This window comes from Anser cygnoides, chromosome 7, assembly GCF_040182565.1.
Source record: "Anser cygnoides isolate HZ-2024a breed goose chromosome 7, Taihu_goose_T2T_genome, whole genome shotgun sequence".
NCBI classification, from domain to species: Eukaryota; Metazoa; Chordata; class Aves; order Anseriformes; family Anatidae; genus Anser; species Anser cygnoides.
This window is the reverse complement of record NC_089879.1, coordinates 27,122,905-27,140,771: the sequence shown is the minus strand read 5'-3', so window position 1 is coordinate 27,140,771 and position 17,867 is coordinate 27,122,905.

Here is a 17,867-nt window from a genome sequence, read left to right as displayed (position 1 = left end):
TGGTCCTCCTAGGTTCAACAGGAAATCGTCCCTTAGGAATAGCAAATCCTAAACACGTTGTTAAATGTAGGGACATATTGGCACTAGTTACACATGATGAATTATGCAGTCTTCATTTTATTCAGTAGTGCAGTTGGAGAAATTTTCTGCAAGTTTTCAAATATTCCATGAGCAGGGCTGTGCAAATCATTCTAGAGAAGCTGTTACTGGGTGACGTGAAACAGATATGTTTCTGCTGCAATGGCAAAACATAAATCCCAGGGAAAGAGGAGAGAGACCTTTTTTGACTGAATAAAACATTTTATTCAACACTAAATATATATGTTTTAAAATTGGATATGCTAATGCTGGTCCCAGAATACCACTTCAAATTAAAACTTATAATGCTTCACTTAGAAAATGCTTTTTTTTTTTTTTATGATATGCCTATTGCACATGATGCAAATTTGCAAAAGTTTTGGTTTCCCCAAACTGCTTTCCAGAGAGAATGAGCTATTTATGTGAGAGAAGAACTTCTTTTCTCTGATCAGCATTTCTTCCATAGTTTGCTGTATATTGCAAATACCTAGCAAATGTTACACACAGTCTTTGTTTCATATCCACCGTTACATAAACACAGCTTTTCTACAAGTAGGCTGTACGGGATTGGCACCTGAACTCTGGTCATACGTGCTTATAGTAGTATGCGACTTGTGCTGTGTTTTTCCTTTCCCTAAACTGAAGACTATTTAAAGGAGGCTAAAGGTTTCAAGTTGGGTAGCCTAATTTCTACCTCATTTTTTTAACCTCATGTTTCCTACTGTCTGGCCACAGAAATGATTACCAGGAAAACTACTGGACAAAGGAATTTAGACAACAATTAGATAACATGAATCTGGTCTTACAGTGTCTTTATCTTCACATCACAAACAGGGTAGCTAAAACACAAATACTGAAAAGACTTGCTGCTGAAACCATTAGAAGCTGTTTGTCCAGGCTTCTCTCTGTTTCCCCCACATAGGGCTATACCTGGCTTTGATGTGACAGGCTGGCAAAATACAGTCGGTTCTTTAACTTTGCCTGTGCCTATTTCTCAGCTTTTACCAGAGGGCAGCATATGGCCTTCTGAGCTATAAATGCTTCAGGCTCTTCCATTTAGGATATTACAGTGATCATATTTTTTGATTGTGGAACCATGGCAATATATTGAAAACACACGTGCGCTTTGTCTTTCCTTACAACTGTCTAGGTTCAGGACACCTAGAGACAAATGATGTGGAAAAAGGCCTCTGTGTCCCTACTGGCACTGACTGTACAAGTAGAAAGATACATAGACAGAAGGTAAGAAAAGTCTCTCTTAATTTTTTAACTTCACTGATGTAAAGCCTAATGAAGTGATTTTAATTTATTTGGCTACCAGCAACAGTATTTAAATGAAGCACATAATTTGTTAAATACTAACAAATATGCTTCAGGCTGTAAAGCTAATGCAATTTTTTGCTTCACTGGTAGCCTTGGAGGCATTTGATTTCCCCTTGCCCAAGCTTCAACTTCATCTGTAAGCAGGCCATACCAGCAGATTTGATCAAGCTTTTTTTGTCACATTTTAAATTATGGCATTTTAATTTCTTCTTAAGCCTATTGGACCCTTCCTTGAGCCTCTTCCAAAACCCTTGCTGCCTGTCCATCTGCCACTTCAAACGTGTGTGTCTGTGCAGTAACTCTGAGTGAGCCATGCTCTCTGCTCAGCTCTTGTTCCCTTGAACACGCCAGCTGAATATACTTCGGCTGCTCATTTTGTTTCTCACGTTGCGTTCTGCTCAGGCAGTGGAGGAGTTCCTGAGAACTGAATACTGAAACCTCATCTAATCGTTCTGTCAAATAGAAACTTTAGGACCTTAGCACAGCTTTCATGGTGAATACTTGTATATAGCCCGCATCCAGTTTTTTTTCATCTTTTCTTGTCCTTGACCCTGTAATCTGTGATACGTAGAGCAGGCAGCATGGAGTTCTCTTGGAGCACTGCAAAGCTAAATGCTCACAGTGCTACACTTGCTACCTAGCTCACAGAAGAACATGAAATATTTGAAGACATAATGGGTTCTATGTATTATTTATTATTTAAGAGTATTTCGTGAAGGTTGTGTGGCTATTTTGGGGGAAGGAGGAAAGGCAGTATTGTTTGATTATTTTCCAGACAGAATGATGTATGAAGCTTCAGAGAGCTATTTTAACCATCTGATACACATAAAACTGGACTAAGAGGCAGTTTGAATGATATATTTTTTTTGGTGAGAATTCTCTTTTTGATACAAAGCCGCATAAATATTGGGGCCTTTTATAATGACTGTAGTTGTAGAGATTTTGATGGACATTCTTAATACATCAAAGCAAATTGCTATTATAGGGAAAAACGAAATGCTTGCCAGCTATAGAAAGCTGAAATGAATGTGCGTTTGTGGAGATGCTGAGAATGGTTGTTAGGAATCAAGGCCGGTGTTAAAAGACCAAAGAAATGTAGATTGTAATAACAGTGTTGAGTAAAAAATAAGAAGGTAACACTCCAAAATTTCAAGTAATATACAGAGCTAATATAATGCTCTTGCGGGAAGATTTTGCCAGGGAAAATGGAAAATATTCTTATTCCAGGTAGGGTGAGGAGAAACATTATTTGAATCACAAATCTTCTGGAAGAATGCTTATGTTCTCTGTCAGATATATGCAAATTAAACAGTATTTGAAATCTTTTCACTGGATTCTGCTGGATAGAACATGTCTCAAGGGCAATCCAAGGAAAGGGAACATTTGATAAACACACATGGCTCCAGGCAGAGCTCCGTGCATCCCCACAGAGCCATGATGCCAGTAAGCTTTCTGCTGTGCCACGCTTTTTTTCCCCTCTTTCTTTAGGCTCTGAATCAAATCCATTTGAAATCAGTGGGGTACTTTCTTTAGACTTCAAAGAGCTTTGGATCAAGTGTGGTGGTGGAAGTGCAGGTCAGGAAGTACTGATCTGAGCTGCATTGCCTTTTATCTTCCTTTTCCCTTATTTGCTTTAATTTCAGAAGGGAACATGCTATATTCTGTCCGTTCTCAAGCAGTCGTGGGCCATGAGCCACCAGAGCCTGACACCGTGTCATTGGGCTTTCAGGATAGGAAGGTGCACAATTCTTCTTCTGTTCTCCTGGCTCCCTCTCACCAGATGTTCTTTTCCTTTCTCATTACATGGTGCAGTGGAAGAAAGTACCTGGCATCTTAATAATATTAGTTTTATGATAATCTGGTCTTCAGCTGTGAGATGAACATCAGATGCTTACATGGTTTCTCTACCCACACACAGAGTGTTTGTGTGCATGTAAATTTATACTATAGTATTGCTGCTACAAAATTATTCAGAATTTAAAGGCAACTATGAGTGGGTATATATGTGACAGAGGCAGAAACAGATGATGTCCCCATTCTGCTAAAGGGATAGCTGCTATTGCGTAGCTTCCTTTTGCATCTGGCGGAAGGACAAAAGACTTCTTGAAATCCTGCTGCTGAAAACTGAATCAATTTTTGAGGAAAAATTATTCACTTAAACTTCTTCCCTCTGCATGCAGAAAGGGTGCATTTCCAGGCAGGCCCAGACAGGGCTATGGCCATTTGAAACCCAGGGGCAAAATATTCCATCCACTTCCCTCCCTGCTATTCTCCTTCCCAGTGTCCAGCTTCATGCCTTTTTCCCGCCCCTCCTTTCCCTTCACTTTCTGATAACTGAGCACAGAAAACCTTTTAACAGTGTATGCACCTGTCAGGGCAGGCTGGAGGAAAGAGATGCTGGAGTAGCTGTGATTTAGGGGTCAGATTCTTTGATCGGGGAGAACATGAGGCATAGCCAACCTCTCCCAAAGAGCAGAATAGGCAGGTTGGATTTTTCTCGTGGAAATTAGCAAAAATACTCTTCTAGAAAGAGCGTCTTACACTCTTCCAGCAAAATCTCTATTTTGCCGACTTGCAGTGTTTGCATTTGTGATGATCTTCCCATAGCAAAGAAATTCTGCTTCCGGCAACATTTTGCAGAATAAAATTCTTGTAATCCTCTTCTCTGGAAGACTGGAGAAAATACGCTCTGTAATGAAATGTTTTCTGAAGATGGAGTCTCAGATGCTCTTCACACCAGAAGAATGATTCCTAACTGACACCACAATGTGCATTTTGCAAAGCATGTTTACAGTTAGTAGTTAAATATATTAGTGAGATCACTGACATGACTGAAAAAATAATTTTCCCTCCCATCCTTTCCCCAAAATAAAAGGAACAAAAGCCTATATACTGTATAGAAACTACGTAAAGCCTCCAATATGTTGTACAGCAGATGTGGTCCTGTCAGATATGAAATTGAAAGAGGGTACCCCAGGAAAGTTTCATGTTAATTATTTAAAAAAGCATTGCTTGTGCATGATCTTTCCTGCTTCTGTCTACTCTTTACGCTGTCTCCTAATATTTGAGCTCTTGGCACCAGTCAGATGAGAGCTGGGGATTCCTGTAGAGTCCAGCACGAGCACTGACAGCCCCTGAGGGTGCCCAGGCGGACACTGTGTTGTGGGAGAGTGCTGCTGATATCCTCAGGTAAGAGCTGTGTTCCTTTACATGGTAAATCTGATGAATCTATGATCTGTACTGCATTTACGTATGCAAGAAGACCAACTAGGAGATGTGCTCATGTGTGATTATGTGACCACTCATTATTTTATTAACTGTGACCTCTCAGAATGGATTTATACATTCTGCCAAAGGAGAAAAGAGAAGAAATGTGAGTGTAGTGTTTAGCTGAACAGTGAAAGAAGCTGAACTGGAAAGAAAAACACATGGTTTTTGCTATTAAATGTGCTGGGAGTTTATGCAACAGATAGCTGATTACTTGGTAACTCTAGGATGTTACCGGTTTCCATGGTGGCAGACTATCAAGAAAAAATGTGAACTGGTATTTTCCACCGCTGCAGTTCAATAGCTTATTGAAATAGAAGAGTGTGCTCATGAATTGCATCTTGAGTTGGAGGCTGGAAAAGTTGGAAAATCTTCCCAAGTGACTTGCTGTTTGTGTCCAGAGATTTGGAAGGGATAGAGGATGAAGTAGTGCTGCCACGTTAGTTTTGTGCCAAAGGAGTTTCATACTGAGGACAGATCTACCAGGAGCACAGCGCTTTTGTGTACCAAGCTCTTTGTACTTGTACCTATGTTCATCGTGATTGCTCCCTTTGGTCTCTAGAGACTGAGACTCTGGAGACACTAGCAAGAAATATTTGTACAACACAGCCACCTTAACCTGAAAACTGGTCACTAGGAAAGAGGATACTGGACAAATATCATAAAGACACATGCATGTATTATTTTTTCTGTGTGTGTGTGAGCAGTGACCAATATTTTCAAATAATGATGTATTGAAATCTCATGGGAGAAAACAACGAAGTCGTTGATTAATCATGCAACAGCAGGGAACAAAGCAAGTATACAGAATCCCTAGGTATATTTGAATTTCATAAACAGGATTATATTCTTCTATGCAACTCTAATTCAAAGCTTTTGAAACATCCATATTAGAAGACACTAGCCTGGAGTAATAATGTGATTGATAAGATGAAAGAAAACTTTGAAAGAACTGGTATTCTCTGTGCTCAAACAGAAAAGGTGCTTTAGCGTTCTCAATAGGATTACAAGCTAGATACAGGCACAAAAGGCATGAGGGCCTTATTCTACTTCTGCTGTGTCTGGTGTACATAATTACACCTGCTCAGGGCAGGTTCAAATGAGGTACTCCATTGCCATCGCGTTTTACTCCCCTGCTGAGAGTCAGTGTTTTAAATTAAAACCCAAAGAAAGCTTATAAAGCCAGGGGGCTATGAGGAGAAACAAACACTGTGTGTTTTTGACCTAATGCAAATGAAATATTCTAATTCAGAGTCTGAATCTATAACCACAGTCAGATTGAACTTGACTAGAGAGAGTCCTCAGCTGTTAAGTGTATAAAGCTGTTTAGTTAAAGGCCACGTTCTGCCATGCTTCCTTAGCAATTCCAGTGCAGCCACCTCTGTTGTCATTCCCAGATAAGAGTGCTGGTATAGCTGCATCATTCTTGTTCCTGGAATGCTCAGACTGTTCAGAAGAAGAAAATCTATGTAGAGTTAGGGAAAAGAATTCCCAGCCCCTGTCAGGTAGTATCTGAAATGAGTATTGAAGCCAGAAGCACACCTATTCCCTAGTATCTCCCTCTTGTTAATTTGGTTTAATGTAATGGCAGCTGGCCTCATTGGCATGTGCATAGCCAGCCCTCTGTGAATGCCAACTTGCACCGCACATCTGACATCATTTTGGGAATAAAGCATTTAAAGAATGACACTGTTATTAGTTTGGAAGCAGAATTTGACTTTATATGTGTTCATATATATGATTCTATTTGTGAACTCTGTTCATATATATACACGTCTATTCCATTTGGATTACCTTTTACTGCATACTTTTAAATATTTGTCAATAGGTAGTTTAGGATGTGGGTATGATACAATGATCAAAGAATGTAGCATGCTGAAATTAAATAGGAACTTCTGCATGAAAGTAAATAAAATGATACATCTTTCATTTGAATTTTCACAGTTGGTTCTGTAATGGCAGGAAGAACAGCAGCGTAAGAAGCTTTCATAACAATGAATACCTACTTTTTTCCCTGGCCAGTGGAGTCTGTTATCCTGTAAGTGCATTCCCTTATTTTGGCTTTCCCTATTCCCCCTTAGATTTGTGTCACTGCTGGGACGAGACCCAAAATGCTATGGAGATTAATTGACCAAACTTCTTTATCTATTTTCTTCAAAGAACCATCATGTAAAAATGTTTTTACCTTTGTCAGCTGTCTTCACAAACAATATAATCCATTTATTTTCATTTTCTTAGCTGATTTAGGCTGTTATATATGTTAAGCCTTTCAGTAAATGAACTTAAAAAATTAATACTTTGCAGGTGAAAGATCTTACTTTTATTTTAATATCAACATATCTGGCTTACACAAGCCTTCTAAATGATTAGCAGCATATCTTAACAAGCCTGTTGAACAGGAAAAAAAAATCACTGATGGAGTTCTCAGCTGTTTTCAGCGATGAAACAAGGGCTGTGAAAGATTTAAAACAGAAGAATTACCTAATTATCTGTATGCATATGAAATTGTATCATCAGGTTTGCAGACGAGGCAAACAAAACTGCCATTTTTTGCTCATGTGGAATTAAGTGGGTATTGCAATTTGCCTTTTATTTTAGCAGGGGCTGAATTAGAGCCATCTGCAGTTCTACTATATAAGTGTGAGAGAGATTGTGAGAGCTCTATTTTCATATCTCTTTTATATAATAATAGAATTCTATGATAGAAAAAAATACAAAAATGAAAGACCGAGAGAAAAGAGAAGGTTGTTTGGGGAATTTGGATAGCAATTTGATAAGCAATCTTAAATTCTGGATTTTCAGTAGTAGATAGAACTGCCTGGAAAGTTGGAAAAGCCATCTGAGCTGAGGCTTTTGTTCAAAAGGTCTGAGATGAAAGCAAACTGTGTGAGTAGGTATCTGCAATAGGAGAGGAAATGGAAGGACCGATTATTTGAGATAGAGAAAAAATTATGCATCAGCATTGATTAGTTCCCTAAAGAAGCCCTGCTACATTTTTTTTTTTAACTTGCACTGTGCATTTCAATGAATAAAGGAGCATGAATGAAGTTACGTTTTGTATTTGTGTATGTGTACTTTAAGTGCAGTTTTAGCATGAATTAAGCCTGATGGTTTAATTTTAATTTCCAGAGGTCTTGGCATTTAGTATTAGGAAAGAGAATACAATATTGAGCATAAGAATGAGATGGCTCTCATGCAAATAGCTTTTTGAAGCAACTTTATTTTTAGATCTTTTTTTCTCTCTAGTGACAAAAAGAAGGAATTTTATTTGCTTATAAGACATAAAGAGGAAATCCCCCACAGCAGAGGTATCAGCTATTAGAAAATGGCCTGATTACAGAGTCCAGAACACAGTGTTCAGCCACCGCCTTATTCCTCCCCCAGACAGAGTGGGGATTACATCCTGCAAACACGTCTTTCTTTGAGAGAGTGTTTCCAGTCCTGTATCTTCCTAGCAACTTAGAGATATTTATGGGTGTATAACTGCATATTCCTTGAGGCTGGGAAGGGATGCATTACACCAATTTAAATCTAATGATTTTATTTGTATATCTAAAGCCCAGCAATTATTTGGTGTGCATAAATCAGCCTAGACTCACAGTCTGAGAGACGAAGGATAGAGATGGCATGGTGAAGGTAACTACAAGCCATTTCTGTATCCTCCTGGGTCTTTGGCACATGGTGAAACCTACATGGCTGAAGAGGTCTAATAAGGAGACCTTAAGCACTTGAGCCAGTGGACTAGCACAGCTTCCTGCTCAGGCCCTAAAACAGCAGCCTAGGGCTGCTCCTCACCAGCCCTGCTCTGGTGGAGAGGGGTGATAAGGCTCAGGCTACCCCGTAGGTACTACCCCAGGCTTAATCAAAGCTCTCCTGAAGCTTTGTTGCTGTTACATGGTGGAAAAGTGCCGTTACAAAACAGTGATTCCATTCGAGGTTTAAATCTAGAGGTACCTTTTTCACACAGATGCTTTGTTTTCCTACCCAGAAGAAATGACAGACAGAAGGGATTAATGTCCTATTTACCATGCAGCTGGTTCTCACAGCAACAGGCAGCATAACTACAACATGATGGTACCATTTCTCGAGACCGATCTGAGGGATAGAATGGTAAAGCATAATATAAAACCTGCATAATCAAAGGTATTGGTAGAAGCTAGCAGGATTCATGGGTATGCTTCCTTCTGTTTAGGATGTGATAACACTGTGATTTTAGGACAGGAAGATGATCTCATGTAACAAATGCACGGTTTTTCTTCCTCCTGTTGTTTAGCACTGTATTCAAGATGATCTCAAACAACATGCCTGCCAAAATTTATTCAAGAATGTAAGGACTTACCATGATGCGCACTTAGATTAACTGGAAATAATTCAGAAGAAAAGATGTCGCAGCACATCCCTGTGTGTGATGAGCTGTTTGTCATTTTCTGTTTTAATGCAGATGCTAGCAGAGTACAGACCTGGAGATAAGTGTTTTAAATAGAACACCCAATAGGTCTGAACCAAAGAGATTCATAAATATTCAAGCAAACTCTGCTTCCCTTGAAGCCTGTGGTTAAATCTGCCAAGCCCTGTAGCTTCAACAGAACTGTACAATTGAGATCAGTACAAACCTTGTGACTGTAAGTCTTCACATCAGTTATTGCCACTTAGTAAAATCTGCCAGTTCTTAAAGGACTATTTTAATAATAAATACATAATAATACGTGAAGATAATACAGCTGGATTGGGGGGTTATTTAGCCTATAGTTAGGTAGGCCAAAGGAAGGAAAAACTAGGGGTTTCAGAGAGAAAGGGAGGGAGGAATAGAGGACACACCAGGACTGCAGAAAAATGAAAGAGAATTTGTTCTCCTTATCTTAGGTGGGTAAAGCAAGAAATGATATCCTTAAGTCGGAGCAAACATGATTTATATTAGCTGTTAGGAAGACTTTTCAAAGTGCAAATTTCTAAAGCATCTAAAATCCACAACTGTTTCATCTCCACCCCAGAGAGAGGACTGTGGGGAGAAATGCCTGCCAAGAGCAATCTCTGTGTTTACATGATCTCCTTGTCTATTGTTCTCCCACCATGGGGTTTTCCTTGGAACGAAGTGATATGAATCACCAAGTGAATATTCAATTAGAATAAAGAGGTTCACCCGGTCTCTAATTCATCAGTGATCTGTATTTATACCCCTGCTATTATTTAGTTTACTCAGTGAAAGAGCTACACCATTATTTTCTGTTGCTCTATAAATATAGATGAGAAACAGTTTTGTTGATACATTTAAATAAGGTAAGCAGCGGAAGAAATTGAACTTGGAGCACATTGCTCTATCTAACAGCTAAATCAGACTTTTTAAATGAAATATGACTGAACTGATGCTGCTTCTTGCTGTTTTTTCTGGAAATGTGCAAAGATAGAAGTGAAAAAAAGAGAGATTGAGTATTCAGCTCGGAGAACTGTTTCCAGTATTTGAGCTCAAATTCTCTTGAAGTACAGAGTGCTGAGGCTGTGTCTGTGGATTTCTTCAGCTTTAGTAGTAAATGATCTCTCAATGTGCCAGTCTAGACAAGAACTTGTAGTTTGTAATGTTAACATGAGCTTTCATCTTGCAATGGATGGCATGTGCTGTGCTTCACTCAGGTGCAAACACTACCTGGGCATTTGTAGGTGGTAGATTTCAGGCCAAATCAGAACAATATATTTTTTTTGTCTGACCATAGTATATTGTGGTAGGGATAGTCAAATGGGAAGATTCTTCAGTCTCAATTCTGTAATGTTTTAGGACTGTCAGATGTGGAAGCGTTCCCCAAGCTCAGTAAAAAAGCAGACTGTAGTGTCTATTCCAAAAATCTAGCAAATCAGAAATACTAACGGTTCCTATCAAAAGCATTTTATTCTTAATATCTTGATGCATAGGACTCTTTAGATTAGGTTGACTTCAGTATTTTTAGAAAATAATTTCAAAAAAGCTTTTTTTTCTGTTTGACAAAGAAAATTTGCAAACAAATCTATACATTGAGAACACTGAAGAGTTAATGGAAAGGAAACATGATACAGATACTTTGTTTGAAAATCAAGATGTTCTCTTTCATGGGAAAGGGACCTCTTTCCTGGCTTTCTCTGTTAATGATACTCCAGTTGTTCTTGGCAGCGTGTTCATCAACGGAGGCTCCCAAGGTGACCTGCACAGGCTCCAGAGGTGCGGTGCATTCTCTGTACTCCTCTAGTGTTGTGTCACAAGTAACATGTTAGTACACTTGGAAATCAGACCTGTCTGCATGTAAACCCGAGACTAATCATTTCCGTTAAAATGGGACAGCTTTGTTTTCAGGCTTTCTATTGAAGGAGCCTGAATCATAGGTATTTAGAAGATGTCTAGTTCTTTTTTTTAATTTATTTTTTATTTTTACACACCTTTTAAAGTTATGCTGCAGGAATTGTTTGCAGTTGAACTTTCTGTATTTGAGGAGTACTATGTTTGCTAATAAAAGCTATTTCCAGAAACTTCTATGAGAAATATTTTCATATGAGCGTATGATAGCAATGTACAGGTACTGATTGTTTTCAGAAAACTCTAAGGTCTGACAGTCACCGCTGTTAAGTATTCACTGCTGACAGATCTGTAAAACATTAATAGCTTGCAATCATAACATCTACCTGCATTGGAATTTTGTCTTCTGTACATTATCATAAACCTAAACTCGTGAAAGTTTAACACTTGTTCTATCATGAAGAGAGCAATGAAGTGGGGATGTTCACATCTGTGATAACAGCTTGACTAGAGTAAGTAGGTTCTGAAAACAGCCTTTGAAGTAACTCATGAAAAATACCAACCAAGAGAAGCCCAGTCTAGTAAAATAATCTATTTATACCACAAATGTTGCTTTGTTGTCATTCTGCTGTAAAATTTTTTTTTGCACATTTATATTGCTCATCATTCTCACCCCTTTGCAGTGTAAAATCTCTGACACTGGAGGACTAATTGCAGTTTAACCCATTGTTCAAATCAATAGGAGAACAAACGCAGCAGGAAATCAGCACAAGAAGCCACAAAATACTCTAGATTTCATTCCTTCTTGACTATGGTAATGTGGCTAAAATAATTTATGATAGGACAGTATTGTCATCTGTGACGTATAGTAATCGTCAATTCCAGTCCTTTCTTAGGCTCTGAACTCTGGGCCTGTAGCTCTTCTTACTGAAGACTTGTAACACAAGATTTTCTTACATACATGCTTGCCTGACAGAGCATAGAGAGACTAAGGGATTGAATCAGAAGGTCCTGGAAATGGCTTTCAGTGCTAGGAAGCAGCAGGGACTCTGCTTTTACATAAAAGCAGATCCTCTCCTTGGTGATGAGCAAGGCTGAAAACTGATGGAAGGAAGTTAGGGCAATTAGTACAGTAGCACAAGCCGGTGAGAATCTATTTTCACTACAGGTCATCCCACATCTGTATTGTGGCAGTGGAGCTCTTTGATATTCCATCTGGCCCCTGGCTCACCTCTCCCAGGGCACTAGCAGCTCCAGCTGCTCCCCGTTGACACCCTGACGTCTCCTAGGGGATGGATTTTGCTCTCTCAAGCTCTTGGCCCAGGAGCAGTGGCACAACATTACTGCCTTCCTAGAAAATGGATCTCTTGAAGTCATGTGAAACAGCAGGCATTTCCCCACACCTTGGCCATGCTTGCTAGTTGTGCTGCACTTCCCCTGCGCTGTGATGCAGTTCATGATCACTCTTAAGCAGGGCTAGAAAATATGAGGAATGGGGTCTTGCAGGCACTGCCATATGGTGCTTCAGTTGCACCAGGGCTGTGTGCTTTTCTCTTCGATTAACCAAGCAGCTGCCCGTGTGTCTGAACTCAGTTTTTCCTGCTGTGATTCTAGGTTCCTTCTGAGGCAAGAAAAGGTATTTTAGGCATTCAGATAGAAGTTTGTGTGTGGATGGGAATACATTAATCACTCTGGTTTGGGTATTGTGTGGGTGGGAATATTACTCCTGAGAATTTTAGAAAGAAATGATGGCTTCAGTAGGCATCAATGCCTATTTGTTTTTGTCCTAGTTATGTCTCTTCCAAGTGTTCCTGTGCCGTATTGTTTCAGGGTGTATGAGCCTTTCTTGGGGTTTGTTTGTTTGTTTTAATGCCTAGATTCTGGATCCTGAAAAAAGATCCATGCTGAGCCTTACACCATATGACTGGACCATCTAAATTCTGTTAGGCCACTTAGAAGATGAACTGAGTCATTTTTAAAGGTCTTTCTTAAGGGCTTTGGCCTGAGAAGTTACTGTGATGTGTATTGAGAGTGAATTACCAAATAGGTATCTTCATTTGATATACCTTAGAACAGGTGAGGTAGTCTCAATGCAAACAATCAATCAAATTGGAATTGGTCTTGGTATTTATTGGTCTGCTGAAGAGTTCGATGAGGCTGGCTTTCAGTAGCAGCTCAGACCATGGTAGCACTCTCTTAAATTCTATGTCCATAACTCATGCTTATTAAATGTAATGTGAAATGCACCAAGAAGCCACACCAAACTTAATTTTCCTCTTTTATAATAGTAACGCTTTATGCAGTTGTAAAACCCTTGATTTGATTCTCTTGTCTAGGTTAATATTGCTTGGTATATCGAAAAATAGATTATCTATTAAAAAACAAAACAAAAAAACAGGCTGACTTTGAAGCAAATTAATCTTCAGATAAATACATAATTTGTGAAAATTATGTGCAACGCCTAAGTAGAGGAAAAATACCTAACCCAGAAGAGAACAAAAGCTGTAGAAAATATTTAAAGGTAGAGAACATTAAAGATGCAGAGGGAAATGTTGATAAGGATACAAACCTAACTATAAATGCAAAGTCAGGATCAATCTAGGCAAATAATAGAGGCCATTTCCACGTAATTACTTAGAGAGGTGTACTGAAGAGTGGGCACTGCTTAATGCAAAGGCTGTTAGAACGATGGCTCAATCATTTTTCTGCAGCTAAAGTATGTGATTATTTCCTTGTGGAAATGAGGAACAAAGGAAGTGGATTTTCCATTTCTGAATGACTGTAAATATGTCCTTAGACATATTCCAGGCTGCATTTCTAAACACTTTAGAGAAAAAATAGGCTGTTTGGAAGGTTTTAAAAAAACTGAATGCATACATTTATATTTAGCTGAATTCTGTATGCTGATAAAAAGAGTAAAGGATATGGTCTGAGACTATTATTTATTTTACAGTGGCATCGAGATGTTTCTGGCAGATAAAATGGCTATTTCATATAATGAGACAGGACTAGATTATGTCGAGAAGCATGCTGATAGCATAAGCTTTCAGTTGACAATATTTTTTGAGAACTTTAGGAAGTCTTTGTGAATGAGTAAAATCAATAGGAAAAAAGACAGAAGGAGTTAAAAAAAAACAAACAGACAAAACATCCCAAAACACCTACCTTAAATCTACAGCTGCATAGAAAGGATAAATGTTAGCAGATACAAAGGAGCCTTTAAGGGTGAGGTATTTGAATGGAACAGTTGGATGTAGGATCACTGTGTGCTTTTGATGTTTTTATCCAAGTCTTTGCAAGGAGGATCACCAGAACAACGCAACCCAATAATCTCAAGCAAAACAGAGCAATGAATGTGGAGAATCTGTAAACACAGTGCTTGATCATTTAAGAAATAAGATGCTTCAGAAGTCCCTTATAGAGAATAAAGCTACTTGTTGCCTTGAAACCTTTCTTGTTAAATGCTTTCAAATCTTAAGAGAACTTCCAAAACACAAAAGAACAAGTAGGAAGAAACACAGAGACTTGGGAAAGTTGGGGGTAGGAGGGGTGTTAGGAAGTGAAGTCACAGACTTGCAAATTGCTGTTTTTATTCATGGATGATAATTCAGCTAGTTTTAGATGATTATGATCAGCTCCTGATAAATATCACAGTGATAGAGATGTGTAAATGAAGAAGGTGATTTGAGGAGGATGGCTGGCCACCTTTCTGTTAGTACGTCCGTGCACAGCTGTGTATAGATTGGTGGGGTGGCTTCCTTGTTTTTGTGTATAGTGAAATGCCCGAGCAGTCATGTGATGGATAGTCTAAAATGCTTTATGGTTCTTTGTCCATAAGGTCGTGTAGCTTTTACATGCAGAGGTACGTATATAAGTATGTACAGAGTACGTACAGAATAACTTATCCACATAGGATATTAATTTGTTTCTGTGGATTATGAAGGTGAACTATGAAACCTAATCAAACATACTTCAAGTTGTTAGACAGGTTTACTTGCTTTCTAGACCAGATTTAAAAAATATTTAAAGGAAAACTTCCATGTATTCTAATGGCAGCAGGTTTAGGTACAATATCTCTCTTCAGGCCTTCCCAAAATACCTTCTCAAGCAAGGTCATCTTGCTCCCACAGACTTCCAAATATCGTTGGCAATTATGTGATTCTCAGGTAGGAAGCTTACTGATGTGTTTTGCTTCAGAATTCAATTTGCATTGTGGTCTCCTGTGAGAGATTTTACTCTAGAAGCTGTGTCCAGTCAAATGACATATCTGTTGACAAATGACATAGCTGTTATCTAATGACATCCTCAGATGTATTATTTTATTATTCATACAAAGCTAGCATGCAGAGAAGAGTGCTAAAAGGACCCAAGGGCTTTCCTTCATCTAAGCTCTGGGCTTTGTATTTCCCTCTTAGCTCAGTCAGGCCTAACTGATTACAAATGCCTTTGCCTTTGGCGAAACTAGGATTCACTTTGTTTCCCCACAGAAATAAATTCCTTCATCTCAAAGGTCAGGTTTTCATCTAGTCTAACATCCTGTGTATTACCAGGATGCACAGAGCTTCCTACCAGGAAATCCTCCTCTCCATTGCCAAGGGCTTTGAATACTTGGGCAGAGGAAAAACTTCAAAGGTATTGCTAGTTAGATTGATTTCTTTATTTATTTTACTTTCAAAGGCATTGCTTTCCTTTCTGTGGATTTTCAGTCAACTGGTGCAGATACAACAGGTTCCTTTGAACCCTCTGAGTAAAAAATATCATAACCAAATGAAAGAAAGAGATTCTGCTTGAGAGGTATAATGGGCATTTCCCGTGGTCCTTGCACAAACAGGTTAAAATACAAAGAAAATGTTCTTTTTTTGTGTGTTACTTTCTTCTCCTCTTTCCTTGCTGGCACACTATAAGTCTTTTGATAAAGCTATGCATCCTAGCACACACCTGTACAGCCTGGCAGGTTTTCATGTGCTTTTCCATCTTGATGGAAAAGTCCTGTATTGATTTCAAGATCCATCAGTGGAGGTAAACAGAGCCCTGTCTGAGGAAAGAACCAGCTGGGACATATATCATTGCTGTACATCCTCTCTGCTCAACCATGCCAGAACACTGAGCCACAGTGGAACTTAATAGCACGTTGAATAAAGGTTAGGATATTCTAAAATAAAACCAGAAAATGACTCAGCATCAGTGGTGTCATGTCTATACACTCACTTCGGGTACTTTGGAAAACTTACTCTAAAAGCAGTTGTATTAGGAGCAGCTTCTTAAAAATAATGTATGTATTTGAAAAACCAATTAGCTAAGCTAAGAGGAGGTTTTAAGCTTTTAAAAAATCCTGTTATCCATTGAGTCTGATAAGCCATGAAATCATATGAAAGTCACCGATTAAGCTCATCTTTTATTTTTTGAAATGGGGAAAAGATCAGATATATTTGAATCTTATTCAAGCCAATTATGTTCCTTCCAAACAAATGAACTGAAACTGTTAACGGATCTGAATTTGCCCCAGGCTTTTAGCTACCAAATCCACCTCATTTTGGTTGTTTCTCTAAAACACACCAAAAATATTGTTCCTTTATTGTTGTTAATCACATTCTCATGTGCTTCATGCCATGCAGAAAAGATTACACAATTGTGTATCATTTTATATAATCTTAATGAGAGAGCTGTAATAAATAGGAAATCTTCTGGGGAGTCTTTTGAGTTTTTAGTGTAATTATTACAGATGCGGATAGTCAGCGAATTGTATAGAATTGCAAAAGGTGTCTTTCAGGCGGTATTTTTTCCCCCAAACTACTGGGTCTCATTCCGGGAGCATTAAATTGAATGAATGAAGGGTTTTATAAGCTGTGTAGAAAGCAGTCGACATCTATACTGCCTTTTTAATGAACCACATTGTCACTATTGCCTGAATTGACACAAGGCCGAGGGTGTAGGAGAAAGATAATAAATGCAAAACTTCCCTCTCGCCCTACAGAGTGTAAATTCATTATGTGATGTGACATTTCAGTTGAAGTTGGCTGCACTTTGTTTCACATTCCTCATTTAGATACATTTCAAACGGTTAGATCTTTACTTTTCAGTTCTTTGTGGCTGACTGAAAGCTCTCCAACTCACAGTAATCCTGCCTTAACTACAGGAGAACCCAGAACTCCACAGTAATAGCCTTGATAAGGAGAAAAGCAGTTCTCAAGTGTATGTTTTGCATATTTAGAAAAAAAAAATATTTGGGGGAAGATTTACAAATTAATCTGTCATAAATGGCATCTTATTTATAAATGGTATAACTGAAAAAATGAGCAGCAAATTATGGTACTTAATATATTATGGCTGAAAGATTGCACTGCACCGCCAGTACTAGGAACAGCGCTCTAAATCTACGAGTTGGTCACTCCTTGATGGAGTATTTCAAGTTAATTTGTCTGATGAACTATCAAAAAATTAACTCCCCCTTTTTCTCTCCCTCTCTACATGAGGTAAAGACACACATCTTCCTGAAATGAGCACTCTGCATACAAAGAGCGTGGATTGAAGGCAAATTGATGAAGTCAATACATACACCACGTGCTGATGTTAAATCTATGGATTTGGTTCAATCTTGAAAAAAAAAAATGATGTGCTGCTGAATCTTGAAATATTTAAATAGGGCAAGAAGCACACATTTCATCTTTGGCCAAACAATCCAAAATCCAGTGTAGGGTCAAATTTTGCACCTGGATTTTCATGCAAGCAAGTTTTGATAAGCTTCTAACGGGCAAGGTGGCTTAGAGACTAAACAAGGAAATGCAGCAGCTGGACAAAGAAAAAATTATTCCTAGTCATACCTGAGCGGGTATGAGGAAGGGGAAAACTAATTGCAATACAGTCCTTTTCCTTACCTCCAATGTTTTATTGTACTGGATTATTTGCTTTTGACAGTCTTAACACAAGCAGCATCTTCTGC